Genomic DNA, 15709 nt, shown 5'->3' on the forward strand with positions numbered 1-15709 from the left:
GAAGAAGATATTTATAGTTTGGAAGAATGACTAAAAATAATCCATGCTTTAGAGGAAGCAAAGATTCGCTTTGCCAAAAAAGCAAAATCTATATCTAAGAATAATGGGAACTAATGTTAAGACATCTGAGTAGAGAGCCTCCACACCTCACAGAAAATTTTTTTTTTTTTTTTAAGATTTTATTTATTTATTTGACAGAGAGAGACACAGCGAGAGAGGGAACACAAGCAGGGGGAGTGGGAGAGAGAGAAGCAGGCTTCCCGCAGAGGAGGGAGCCCGATGTGGGGCTCGATCCCAGGACCCTGGGATCATGACCTGAGCCGAAGGCAGACGCTTAACGACTGAGCCACCCAGGCGTCCCAACACACCTCACTGAAAATTTGAAGCAAAAGACAATAAGCTTCAACCTAGAGCATGGGGAAATTTGCATATTCATATTGATAGTAGGGGAAAAAAATCTACTGAATAAAAATAGGTGAACATATTCGCTTAATTACTATATAAAACAAATAGTTTTAAATGGTTTTAAAACTGTAATTTTTCTGAATTTTTTTTTAAAAGCAAAGGCAGAGGAAAAAACAAATCTATAAAGGAAAACTACCGGCCAGGCACATAATAATGAAAAAGAGGACTTGAGGTATTTGTCTGGAAGTAGAAATAAGAGAATAATTTGGCAAATTATCATATTTAAAATGCAAACTTGACTTCAAGTTCTTGCATAAGAGTCATCAAGAAAGCTTGATATCAGTCCATGTAACAAGGAACCCCTGCTCAATATTTGGCTTCACGAAGAATGCAGGTAGATATTAGGGATCTGTTTTGGTTTGGGTTTCGGTTTGTTTTATTTTTTCTTAAGTTCTTATGATGATTCTGATACACAGCCAAATTTGAAGGCATATAAAAGTTTAGCTTTATTGGATTTAAAGGGAGAAAAGGGGGGTGCCTGTGTGGCTCAGTCCTTCAGCGTCTGCCTTCGGCTCAGGTCATGATCTCAGGGTCCTGGGATCGAGCCCCGCATCAGGCTCCCTGCTCAGTGAGGAGTCTGCTTCTCCCTCTCCCTCTGCCTCTGCTTGTGTTCCCTCTCTCGCTGTGTCTCTCTCTGTCAATAAATAAATAAAATCTTTAAAAAAAATAAAAAAATAAAGGTAGAAAAGGGAGTTAGAGGGAAAGATAATTTTAGTAATAAAAATAGTTACCAGTAATTTGGGCCCTTCTGTTTTGAATACCCTGTTCCAAAATCTTTATATATAGTATCCCATTTATTTGTAACAATGTGATGTAATACACTCTATTATTAGCCCCATTTTCTTGATCTGTAAACAGAGTCGAAGGGATAAAGTAAATTGTCTTGAGTGACAGTGTTGAAACAGCACTCAAATCTGAACATTAACTGCAGTCATCATCTTAATAGATGTGACACAAAGTTTTGCTTTGTCTGACCTCAGATAACCAGCTCCAAAAGTTGTTTCAGAGGGAGTTATGCAGGAGAAATGTAGGAGACGGTTACCTGTAATATTCTTTTCAAGAACACGTTTTTAATGTGATTACATGCATGTCACATACTGTGGTAGTACATGAGAAAATATTTTTTCAGGAAAGTAAATAAATATTTTTGATACAAATTCACATGGATTCAAAATCCAGATTTCCTGAAACACTCACCAGAATAATGTAGTTTCTTTGTTGAGAAGAAGAAATACCTATAAAACATGCACAAGTATCTACCCCACCTATGCCCTCATCCTCTGTTTAAATCCTACCACCTGGGTAAAGTAGCACACAGGAGCTAAACACCAAAAACACATGAATAAAATACCTACATATGGCTTCACATTTAAAATGCATTTTATCAGTCTGTCCAGTTTGTACTCCTACTCGACAGCTTCAGAAGAAATGCCCTCTAGTACTCACTTTTGATATAGGAATAAAACAACAGATTTAGCAGTTGACTGCTGATAGATTGGAGTAAAGAAAATTAACTTTACAATCTCAGATTCTACAAATATATTTATGTATATCTATCTATCTCCAGGGTCTGATGAGCACTGAAATCTAAAGACAGGAAATATGGTAAAAGTTTACAGGATCCAATGGGACCCCACACATAAAAGCACTCATTTTGGAATCCCTGTGGCTATTCTATTTCATAGATGTTTTTGAAGCTTTAAGAGATTATGATTAAATAGGATTTTACCAAGAGAAATCTCAGCTCTTAGCTTCAAAAGTCATCATGAAAATATTCTCCTAGCTGCCAAATTCAGTTGGCAGTACAGAACAATGCTTTCACTTTCAAAATTTCAATTTCACTGTTAAGAAAAACAGATGAAACTCTATATTAGAGTAAAGCAGAAGGGTGCCTAAAACAGTCTTTCCCAAACTGTATGCCAGGGAACATTATTGCATAGGAATTTAATCCAGAAAATAGATTTTTTGGTCAAATACATTTAGGAAATTCTAGGTAAACAAATTAAATAAATTGTTTTCTGTATTACTTAGCAGAACCATATGAATAACGTTTGCTAGTCTTTAAAGGGGGGGTGTGAGTAAAATGTGCAGTCTTTTCTAAACATTATTTTTACACAGAATTCTTGTTATTCCACAGTAACTAATAAGAACATTCCCTCAGAAACCACATTTAAATGTAGGTCTATCTTGCGGGAGTGCACTGAAGATTTATTATCTCAATCAATACACAATATCTGCTAGAATATTTATTGCATTTGATTTCAAGATTTACAAAACTGGGACATCTGGGTGGCTCAGTCAGTTAAGCAGCTGCCTTCAGCTCAGGTCATGATCCCAGGGTCTTGGGATCGAGCCCCACATCAGGCTCCCTGCTCAGTGGGGAGCCTGCTTCTCCCTCTGCCTGCCGTTCCCCATGCTTGTGCTCTCTCTCACTCTGTCAAATAATAAAATCTTAAAAAAAAAAAAAAAAGATTTACAAAACTGTTACAGAGATTTTTTTCTCTAAATTGTGAATAAAAGATGACAACTAGGGATGCCTGGGTGGCTCAGTCGGTTAAGTGCCTGCCTTCGGCTCAGGTCATGATCCCAGGGTCCTGGGTTCGGGTCCCACATTGGGCTCCTTGCTCAGCGGGAGCCTGCTTCTCCCTCTGCCTGCCACTCTCCCTGCTTGTGTGCGCTCTCTCTCTCTGACAAATAAAATCTTTAAAAAAAAAAGATGACAATTATTCTCACAAATACATATCAAAAATCATCATTAGATATTTCAATAGGCTTTTACTGTTCCTATTTGCCCTTTGTCCTACACTGCTTTTATCTAATCTTTTGGGGGGAACTGCTTATTCTCTACTTGAATTCTGTGTAGGGGCACATGGGTGGCTTAGTCGATTAAGCTTCCAACTCTTGATCTCAGATTGGGTCTTGATCTCAGGGTCGTGAGTTCAAGACCCACATTGAGCTCTAGGCTGGGCGTGGAGCCTACTTAAAAGAAAATTAAAATTCTGTGTAATTTTTGGAGATTTTAAGTGCAGTTATTTTTTTTAAGTACCAATGAATGGACATATAACCTACTAATGACCTATCATAACTACCATATTAGTCATTCACACTGATTGTTGCATATTATTGGGCAGTGAAAGGGTAGAATGAGAGCACATCAGTTGCATTGCCCAGCATAGTATTCATTCTATCATCAATTCACTGGGGGGAATTACTTATCTGCGTCAGAATCATGTGATACAGTTAAGGCAAAGCCCATTACCTACAGTCTAACACCTGATTATTTAACAAAAGGAGGGTTGAAGTCCATGGAGAGAGAGAAAGAGAATCATGGCTCAAAAATGTAATGTATGGTGATTAACATAATATAATAAAAAAAATGATCTGAATAAGGAATTCAATGACATAGAGCATGAGGTTTCAACGGTAAACAGAGACAATTAATTGGGTACTTGTCAGTGTCAAGAACCAGTTTATAACCTAGTCTTTAGCAATTTCTTCTAACTCTGTAGTTAGCTATCTAGTAGAACACACATGATAGTCATTTCATTATTCCATAGATGACAATAAAAGTACGCACCTTCTGTGTTAATCAATAAACAAATAGTTTCAGTAGCTCTTTGTACTTTTTACTCCAAACTTATTTGCCAATACTAGTTTCATAAACTTTTAAAACATTCCATATCATGCTCCAATGATGATACTATGGTTTAACAATTTACAACAAAGTTAATCCATTTCATATTGGGAGGTAATATTTTATGGGTATTCTGGATAAACTCTTTGACTTCTTTAAAAGGGCACTCTATCCTTTATATGAAAAATGACTCAACATTTAATGGCCATTAGAGGAAATTACAAGAGACGATGGCTGAATGGAATAGATTTTTTTAAGTATTTATTTTCATCTTCTCAATATTTTTCTTCTTTATATCCTTTCCATTTTTTAGTTGCCAATATGAGTTCTTTCCACTAGTATATCCAAATTCATATTCTACAGTTACAAGCTTCTTTTCAGGAATAGGTCACTTACTCTTTTCCCTTCACTGAACAATTTTCACCCCAAAACTCATTTGATTCACTTCCACATTTCACTTAGCCTCTCTTTCAAATATTACCATTACATAAAGATTTCCCGATGACCACATTATTTAAAAAAATCATCCTCTACCACTGACCATCCTTTTACCTTGCTTTATATTTCTCTCAGTAATTACTATGTATAATGTTGTTATGTACTCATTTATTTAACCACTTATGGTGTTTCTGCCCACTAAAATAGAAGGCTCAGTAGTTTGGAAACTTTATCTTGTTTCCTGTTGGATAATCACCCTTGAGCACACAGTAAGTTTTCCATTAATTTTATTTTTTTTTATTTCTAAATTGCAGTATTCATAACTGCTAAACGAATAGATATGTTTTTACATTTAGCTGAACAACTTTGGAATGATTTAAATATTTTGAGAATTGAGAACCTACAGCAGCACAATAGTGTATATGAAGAATGGTAATTAAAAAAATGTGAACTATAGCATGCAAATGCTATGAAAATATGTTATTTAAGATAAACTGTATCTTGTTGGTGAAATGTCAACTAATAAATTCAATTTTTGTAGCATATGTTCCACCTTTAAAAGCATAAACATCTTTGAGATAAATCTTACATACCAAGTTTCTAAAATAATTATCTTTACTTATGCTTCCTCTTAAACTAAGCTGCCTGAAAACCACCTCAGAGACCAATAGAGACTACCTATTTTTCATGGCCCACATTTTGGAAATTATTTCCTAAGGGCCAAAAAGTGGTTCTTTCTCATCTTTGATTCCTCAGTGTCTATAATAATTTTCAGCACCTATTAAGTGTAATTCAATGTTTCTTTTGACTACATTAATAAAAGAGTAAATGAAAGAATATATACATACAAATATAAAGTGGTGAGGAAAATAGATTGATCTTAGAATAGATTCACTTTTTTTTAACCCTACTGACAAAGCCATCATCCAGGTCCCTTCCTGATCACTGCCCAAGGCAGGAGTATCATGGCAGAGATTAGACTCTCCATTTTCCATGAATTGTTCTATGGTTGGGAAATAATCTTCAAGGTCCAAATCTGTGATTAAAGGAACTCCTTCCTGTCCTCATCTTAAATAGCATCTACTGTAAATATTTTAATGATAATCATTTATATCAGTCTCCTGATTCCCAAATAATGGTGAAGCTCTTACAGTTTTGATTACATTGCCTTCAGAATTTACTTTAGAAAGAGCAACCCCAAGTAGAAAAGACTGAATTGCTTTAATGATTTGACAGAAATGTAGTTGTTCTAGCTGTAATATTTGAAGCTGACACCTTTTAGTAGGTGTATTTGCTCTATGTAATGTCAGAAGTTAATGCTTTTCTCCTACTTTTTCTTAACCTTTTCCTTTTTTTATGGTTCCCCTAAACTTGTTCCTCTATCTGCCAATATATCAAGAAAAGTTCTGAAATTATGTCTTTACTCCTTGTAGGAAGGAGTCTATATCAATTTGATACTTTTCCTAGGAGAAATGTTATTATTGAATGTACTTATAATTTAATAAGTAGACAAAGGCTTACCATGGGAGTATATATATATATATATATATATATACACTACTGGGGGCTTTTTCTCCTATTAGCTGTGCTTCAACCAAGAATTAACAGAAAAAAAAAAAAATTGTCCTTTTCACTTCTATTACAAAAAATAGGAAACAGAGGGAAATAATATATTTTACAATAAAAGCATAGTTTGAGAAGGTTGCTGATTAACCTATATACCATAATTTCATATTGATTCAGTTTCATATAGTAGTATGTGTAAAATACTGATATAGTCTTGGTTTGCTCAATGAATAGAGCAACTTCTTTATCAGAGTTGAAAGTGTACTCAATTTTACTTTTATTTAGAATAATGCCTTATTCATTTCTCTAATTGTTTTTTAATCAGCTATAGTTTATGCTGACTTCTATGTTTTTCACTTATTTCCCTTGTTAAATTCTATTTTGGTTCGCAAAATGCAGTCACGAGGCAATTATCCTTGAACCAAGTGAACCATTCCTCACAGCTTCTTAATCTATACTCTTTCTCTCATAGCCAAATAAACCTTCAGAAATTGAGACTTCTCATTTAATGAGGAAAGGATCATAAAGTTGATAAGAGAAGTAAGAAGAAGATAAAGACTGACACACTCATTTTTTCAATCTTACAGCTTACCTACTTACATGGGAAAGAAAGGGAAGAAAATCCACTTCCCACAAATACAGTATTATCTGTCTTATCAAAGAGAAGTAATGACCAGCTTAGCCAGGTGAGCACATGCTTGGGCATGAAGCTAAGTATGGGATAAAGGTGGAGGTGGGGAGTCAGGGAGATAGTAAGACACTTGTTTTTCTTGGCAGCTTCCAGTGAAAAATTGATTATAATTCAGAATCCTCAAGAGCTCCCTAGGAAGCATCATGTGCTTCATGATAATCCCTCCCTGATATATCCTTGTGGGTATTTTTAGATGAATAGAGTAGTCCCTATGGTTACATTTATTTGCAAACATTTTCATTTATACATAACACACAACAAAATGTTATCAATGTTACACAGCAAACAATTAAGAATTTAATGATTATAATTAGTCATTTTCAATTAAGTTTTATTACAAGACTTTCCAAATTTTCATGCAGATAGTCACAACAAAAATAATTACAGTGAATTTGCCTCAGAAGGTAAAGAAGTCATTAATTTAGTGTTCCTTCCATTATCTTAAAACTTCTTAAGAATGGATTCTCCCCAATAGCTATTTCCTTTCAGAAACTGATTTTGTATTTGAGAAATCTAAGTAATAAATATGTATTGATCACTTACTATATGAAACATATATGCTAGCAAGAATTATAGCCAACATAATAAGAATAAAGCATGGTTCATGACCTCAGAGAGGCTACGAACTAATACAAAACATATGCACATAAATGAAATTCTATAAAAACAGTGATAGGTATCATAATTATTATATGAACACCTCACAAAGAAATCATTTTGCTTTGGGATGAATAGGTGTTTTCTTTTCTTCAGAGGCCTTTAAAAAAGAGTATGCTTTCAACGGATAAAATGGAAGCAGATCTAATACAAACAAACAAGAATTTTATGGGAAAATTATGTTTCAATCATGCTTCTATTGGTTTTGAAAGTGATTTATGCTCTGATTTCAGTGTACTTATTGCTTAGTGATAATTAAAATATTTTTAACTTACAGGTTATTGTGTGAATTATTATATATGTATATGAGATATGCTTGGAATAATGTAGGTTCTCAGTAAATATTAAATGATATTGAACTATAATAAAAAATAACATAATTATTGAGTCTGACTATATGCTAGACCTCAATGATCTCAATCCTCACAAAATTTATATGAAGATATTAATTATATTATCCTGATTATTCTGAGAAGGAAATACATCTAAGAGGTTAACCAATTTTCCCAAGTCACTCAGATAAAAATTAACTGATAGTTTCTCATTGATAAAGTAGAAATATTTAAGTAATTGTATTTTAAAAAGCAAAATTGGAGACATGTCTGAATTTTTGCATCTTATTTAATATAAACTCATTTTGAATAAGAATATATATCGTAAGAGACCAAACAACTAAATGGAAAAGTTATACTATGAATCAAAATTAATTTTATGTTGCAGCATTAAATAGAGATACTGTATAATGTTCCCTAAATCATTTAAGCATAGTGTTTTTGTAATTACATTTTGCACCAAACAACGAAACACTGGTCACTGCATAAATTGAAAAACAATCAAATGAATAAAACTTGTACAGAATTTATTATCATCAATTATCAATGTTGTGACAATTAACATTATAATTAATTATTCTATACATTTTAACAAAAAGCTATAGTATTTGTTTAAATACATTTTAATTATGTCATATCCTCCAATCTGGATTTCACGGAATGTGTGTTGTTTATAAACCCAAAGCTTTTTATTAGAAAAAGATATATAAAAGAATACTTCTTGGAAGGAAGAAAAATGTATGTGTGTGTGTGTTAGGAATGTTTCACTGCCATAGCAAACACAATAAAAATGTGCATGTACACTATCTTGCAAATAATAGTAATTTAAGTCTTCCTTGTGTTATGGGAATGAATGAGTGAGCAACTGCTCTTCCACATAGTTTTCTTCAAGGATTTAAGCTAAGGGAATCTTCCAAATTCTACATAGGACTTCCAGTGTCCTCTTGGACACCTATATGCAGATGATCCAAAGAAAGAGGAAAAAGAAGTGTGGAAGTTTATGATGATATCCCCAAATTATTTGATACTTCCATCAAAATATGAGGTCTATGCCCCCCGCCCCCATAAATCTAGATGGAATTCAATCAATCCAGTGTGGTGCAAGTGATGTTCCATGACCTCTGAGGCCAGTTCAGCAACAGAGATGCTACTTCTACCTGGTCTTCTTGAGACCTTTGCATGAAGGGGAAGCAGATGTCATTTAAAATCTCTAACCACCCTGAGTCCACCTCACCAGAGAAGCCCATGCAAATGATCCAGTCACGATTCTCAGCTGAACTTCCAGTCGACAGCCAGCAACAGCTAGCCACGGGAATATCTATCTAAGACATCAAGCACAGGCTAGCCTTCAAATGATTGCAATTTCATGAAAAACTCTACTCAAGAACAGCCAAATCAATCCCTTCTCAAATTCCTGACCCCCCTCCCCAAATTTGAGAAAAATAAAGTGACTATTTTAAACTGCTAAGTATTGCAGCAATAGTATCTATTAGAAAAAAAACACATGAAACAGGTACAGTTTACTTCCGTTAACATACTTAGTTCATTCGGGCTGCTCTAACAGGATAACATAGACTGGATGGCTCATAAATAGCAAACATTTATTTCTCACAAATTTTGAACTCTGGGAAGTCCAAGACTATGGCACCTATAGATTCAGTGTCTAGTGGGGGTCTACTTCCTGGTTCACAGATGGCCATCTTTTTGCCTTGTCTTTACGTGGTGAACAAGTGAGGGAACTCTTCGGGCTGTCTTTTATAAAGGCACTAATATTCTTAAGGGCTCTGCCCTCATGGCCTAATCTCCTCCAAAAGGCCCCCACCTTTAAAATACCATCACATGGTGGATTAGGTTTCAACATATGAATTTTGGGGGATAAAACATTCATTCTATAATAGATATCACTGGTTGGAATTCAGGAAAACAGGCACACATAACAGCAAGGGAAGACGGGAAAATGCAATCTATCTATATGCCCAAGAATATTCAAGGGAAATGTGAATTTGGCAAGCATTTCCATTTGGACATGTGATAATATTTGTGTTGAGGATGAGAGAGAAGAAATAAGCAAAAGAGGGATTATGCACTGCCTGTCATTTGTTGGTTTCAATTCTTCTTCCTTGATCCTTTGAAGAAGGGGGTAAGGCATAAAAATGCTAGTAAAAAAAACATGTACTCTTTTAAAAACCTCAAGTATCAGAAAGTGATCTAGTTTGAAATGTCCTGGAATTTAGCTTTATATTTTTAAAAAGTTATACAAGAGATTTCTGATCTTGGTAGAAATTCCAGACTGCTACAGCTAGTCTATATTTCCTGTCACTTTAATTTTCTAATAATTTACTTTCAATCTGCCAATCTACTCAATAGTCTTTGGGCTACTTTTCTGATGCTTACATAGTACTACATATATAGCAGTTAATAAATTGTTGCCAACTGAGAGTGGAAAGAGAGGAAGAAAAATAATAGTTACTGAAAACCTACTAAATGCCGTGAACACTGTTATATTTAGGTTATTTCTTTTAAACATAATACATCTTTTAAGAAATTTATTATTATAGATTATGTCACAAATAAATAAACTGAACCATTGGGCTTCATTAAGCAACTTCACTACTGTTATACATCCCTGTGTAAAGTTATTGTTTTTTAATTTCTGTCAGCAATGTGATGAAGATTAAGATCAACTATATACTTTTAAGTGTTTTAGTCTTATTTTATTACTTGAGCAGCATTAGAGGAGTGACCAAGTAGATATTTCAAAGCCATTTCACTTCTGCAAAGTGAATATATCCCCAAAACTTTTTACATTGCAGCATTTTTCATACACTATGCCAAAGATAATGCTAAAAATTATACATACTTAGGTTAAAAATCCTGTTTCAACTCATCAAAGATTAAAAAAAAAAGAACATTGAAGTTTTAAATTGAATATAGAAGTACAGGAGGAATTAAACTTTTCTCCAGTAAATAAAAACTATCCAGATCAAAACTATTATAATTTTTGAGGCACCTGGGTGGCTCACTCGGTTAAGCGTCTGTCTTTGGCTCAGGTCATGATCCCAGGGGTCTGGGATCGAGTCCTCTATTAGGCTCCCTGCTCAGTAAAGAGTCTGCTTCTCCCTCTGCTGCTTCCCCTGCTTGTGCTCTCTCTCTCTCTCTCAAATAAATAAAATCTTCAAAAAAAGAAACTATTATGATTTTTAAAATGCCATTCTTGTCAAATTAATTGTAAACTCTGCAAGAGCAAGGACTTTCTAATCTCATTCCTTGTATCTCAAATGCTTAGCACGTTGACTAAACTATCTGCTTAATGAACAAATAGACTGAAATATAAGGCAGGACCAGACATCTAATTCCACTTTACTATCCAGGACAGAGTACATTTCACCTGATCAAATTAGTCTTTGGTTAGTAAAACACACTACAGACATTTTTTGAGCTTAAATATTCTAAAGATCTAATAAGTGGAGGGACTATGAATTACACCCAATTATATCTGACACTAAATTCCATTTCCTTTCTACTATATCTCTCTGCCAATGTGTAATTTATTTGGCAATTTACTATATACATAAATTATATGTTTTGATTTACCCAATGGACTCTACTCAGAATTCTGTGCACTTTTATTTGATGTATTAAATAAGAAAAAGTTGTGTTCCCAGGTACCAAAGCTATGATTTAACAAATTGATTTGAAGTTATATTATTTATAACATATATATTTAATATATATCATATATATAATTTCCTATGGAAAGATTGCCTTTTCAATGTCATATATATTTTGAAATGTTAAGTGTCCACTAAACACATTTTGCTGATTCTAGAGGAAAATGATAGAAAAAAATTCTATTTTATTTTTATTTATTTTTTTATTTTTTTTTTTTTAAAGATTTTATTTATTTATTTGACAGAGAGAGACACAGCGAGAGAGGGAACACAAGCAGGGGGAGTGGGAGAGGGAGAAGCAGGCTTCCCGCCGAGCGGGGAGCCCGATGCGGGACTCGATCCCAGGACCCTGGGATCATGACCTGAGCCGAAGGCAGACGCTTAACGACTGAGCCACCCAGGCGCCCCAGAAAAAAATTCTATTTTAAATAGATCATCCTCTTTACACCACATGTAACCACTATTGGAACAAGTGGAAAAGACCCATTATTTTATACAGTTCTCACTAGTCAATAATTTTGGAAAGATGACAGATTCAACACATTCCTGTGGCTATCTTCTCCCAGTTTCCATCAAAATATTAACTACTTCTGCCAGAGCCACCAGATCAAATGTGGGGCTTGAAGGCTGTGAGCAAGATCTAGGACTAAGATGAGCAGAAGATTTGCATTTCTGAGACTTTGTGAACCAGGCTTGAAGAATATCCAACAGCACGGATTCTGGGAAGAGTGTGGTTTATGGATAAACATGAATAATTCAAAACAAATTACCTAGTAAAAAAACAATTACCAGTTCTTTTGGAGGGACAGTCTCCAAAACCAAAGAACCTCAAGTGTAGATTGCTCTTCAATAATTTATCTTTCTTGTAGATACACAGATTAACAAGTAAATCATATCAGTTAAGTCAGTTCTTAATTTCTTGAGAATATTCAGAAAAGGGGACACATATAGATAATTTTAGTCCTGAATAAAGATACAAGTCTTCAGAATCCATCATAAATTTTAGTAAACTGAAAAACAGATATAATAGAAAATTCTGGAGACACATCAGGAATTAACAGAGTTGATTAATGTCATGTGGATGATCTAGTTTCTCTGTTTTGCAGGATGGCCAGTAATAATCCATTTCTCTATTCATAAAGTTAAAAAAAAAAACTAGTATTTAACCAAACCATGTTCAGCTTCCTAGTAAAAGTTTAATTGCTTGTGTTGTTCAGAAGTTTTAATAGAGTTAAATCCAAAGAAAGTCTGTGAATTTCAATTATTCATGACCCATGGATAATACACACTTGATTTAAATTGACCATAGAAAATGTTTATTCTAATGACACTAAAATGGATTGTTTTGAGGGCAAAATTGCATACTATAGTTTATTGTATTTTGCATATACATATCTCTTAGAGAAAAAGCTGAGAACATTATCATATTTAAATGTCATTGTAAAGAACTTAAGATACTAGGGGGAAAGAGAGAGGCTGTCTTTTTTTTTTTTAATTAAGTTAAACTCTATCCCTTTTGATCTACAAACTTTATTGCCACTTTTACTTTATAAGTTCTATTTATACAGAGTCCTTTGGGTATTAAACTGAGAATCTAGTTGCTTCTTATAAAAGTCTAATCTAGTTGCTTCTTATAAAACCTTTTTCTCTTCCTTCATTGACAGCTCATCAACCAACATATCTCAGTAGTGACAAACTAATGATTGAAGCACATATCTTGATTTCTCTCAGAATCTCAATATATTTCTGATTCAGTACTCACTTTACTGTTATCAGTTCATCCCCCCTCTTACTGTCTCCTTTCATCCATCAAGGATAAACTACATGTCAGGACTATAATCATTTGAACTGAGAGAAGAAAAAGGAATAAAATAGCATTAGTTCACTGTAACCCTGTTATCATTTAGATTAGCTTGCTGTAAAATTTATTTTTTAATGATTATATCCAATAATAAATTATACTATTCCAATTTTCTAATAAGTTCCTGAAAATTAAGATTAGTTATCATTTGATAACAAACAAAGATTTGTTCAATTTTTCTCTGGTATGCTTCAAACTACCAAATCTGGAAGCAATCTCTGTAATAAAATGTCATGTTATAAATATCATCTGGTGATGATATCTATTTAGCATATCAAGCCAAGCTTGTATTTTGAAGTATTGTAATGCTTCAATTGACAGAATCATGCATACTGTGCAACATGAGTCTTGTCTGTTAAGGAAAATTTGAATTTCATTACAAAATTATTCCCTTTATTCAGTATCTAACAGTTTACGCCTATCATTTCAGAACAACAATTTCTATAGTCTAAATAAATTTCATGTTGAATCTAGCTCTAGGAATATATATTTTAATCAAGTTAAAATAAGACAAGGTTATCAAACATTTTGTAGATCATGATAAAATTACAATTTTATACATAGATATATATAAAATCTATATGTATATGTATCCTACATTTACATATATTATAGATATATAAATATATAAATATGTATGTATAACACATGTTTTATAAATATTTATACATGACATATATAAATGTAGGATAGAAGTATCTAGTTAAAAGGCAAGCTAGATATTGGAACAAAAAATAAGAACTAAGAATTTCACAGATGGGATTTTATTCTGCTGTTAAATTAAACCTAGCAAGGAAAGTAATTGTGGAGTATGTTAAAATCAAAAACAGAGACCAGCCTTGGAAATTCCCTGAGCAGACAAAACCAGTTTAGTCATAAAAACAAAGCTTAATTTAGCTTTTTTTGCAAGGCTAACTTCACCTGGGTCATTTCTTGCTTAGGCCTCGAAATCATAAGCAAAGCTTGAACTGTTTCCCAAGGTTGATATAAGATAACCACTGACCAATTCCCTATCATTTAAGAAAATTCTAATATTATAACCAATTACTGTGAAGAATAAACAGTCATTGCCTTTTCACTACATAAGCTGCTTTATAGCAATATACTCCTGAGCCTCATTGCAAGTTTTGGTTTGAGAGCTCCAGGTCTGCAAACCACATTTTTGGTGCATGCAAAATAAAGGTTTACTAATTCCTACCTTGGTGATACATTGGTTTTCTTTCTATTACTTCTGAACTTTTGACAAGTAAATATTTCCCACTTTATACATGAATGTGTGTGTTTGTAGTAAGCAGAATAATGAAGCTCCTCCCCACCAAAGATTTCTACATCTTAATCTCTGTGAATAGATTACATTAGGTGGCAAAGAGGGATTAAAGTTGTACCTGACTTTAATGGGGCGCCTGGGTGGCTCAGTTGGTTAAGCGACTGCCTTCGGCTCAGGTCATGATCCTGGAGTCCCTGGATCGAGTCCCGCATCGGGCTCCCTGCTCGGCAGGGAGCCTGCTTCTCCCTCTGACCCTCCCCCCTCTCATGTGCTCTCTCTCTCTCTCATTCTCTCTGTCTCAAATAAATAAATAAAAAAATCTTTAAAAAAAAAAAAAATAAATAAAGTTGTACCTGACTTTAAAATAGGGAGAGTAGCCTAGATATCTCAGGTTAATCCACTGTAGTCATAAGGATCCTGAAAAGTGAAAGAGGGAGTGAAAAGATTTAGTGAGTGTGACACGGTATGAGAAGGACTCTACTTGCTCTTGTTTGTTTTTAAGATGGAGGAAAAGGACTTTGAGCCAAGGAACAAGTAGCCTTTTGAAGCTGGAAAAGGCAAGGAATGGGATTTGGTCATACAGCCTGCAGAAGGAATGCAGCCCTGCCAACACCTTGATTTTAGCCTAGTAAAACCTGTGTTGGATTTATTATCTAAAGAAGTTTTGGGAGCCTACGTGGCTCAGTCAGTTAAGCGTCTGCCTTTGGCTCAGGTCATAATCCTGGGGTCCTGGGATCAAGTTCCACATTGGACTCCCTGCTCAGCGGGGAGTCTGCTTCTCACTCTCCGTCTGCCTGCCGCTCCCCCTGCTTGTGCTCTGTCTTTCAAATAAATAAATAAAATCTTAAAAAAAATAAAAAAAAAAAGATCTTGGTTTTCCTATTTCCCCAGTATAGAGTTAGTCGTTTTGGGCCATACATCTCTTTGGTAAGGACTAGGGAAGAACTATATACATATACATATATATATGTGTGTATATGTATATACATATATACATATGTATAAGCTCCTTCCTCAAGGTTCTTAAACAGTTTCAAATAAATGAGGAGGTATGAATACTTCCAATCTTATTTAAGAGGTCAGAATAATCCTCTGGGGTTTTCTTACATGAACCATTTGTGTTTACT

This window comes from Halichoerus grypus, chromosome 3 (genome assembly GCF_964656455.1).
Source record: "Halichoerus grypus chromosome 3, mHalGry1.hap1.1, whole genome shotgun sequence".
Taxonomy (NCBI): Eukaryota; Metazoa; Chordata; class Mammalia; order Carnivora; family Phocidae; genus Halichoerus; species Halichoerus grypus.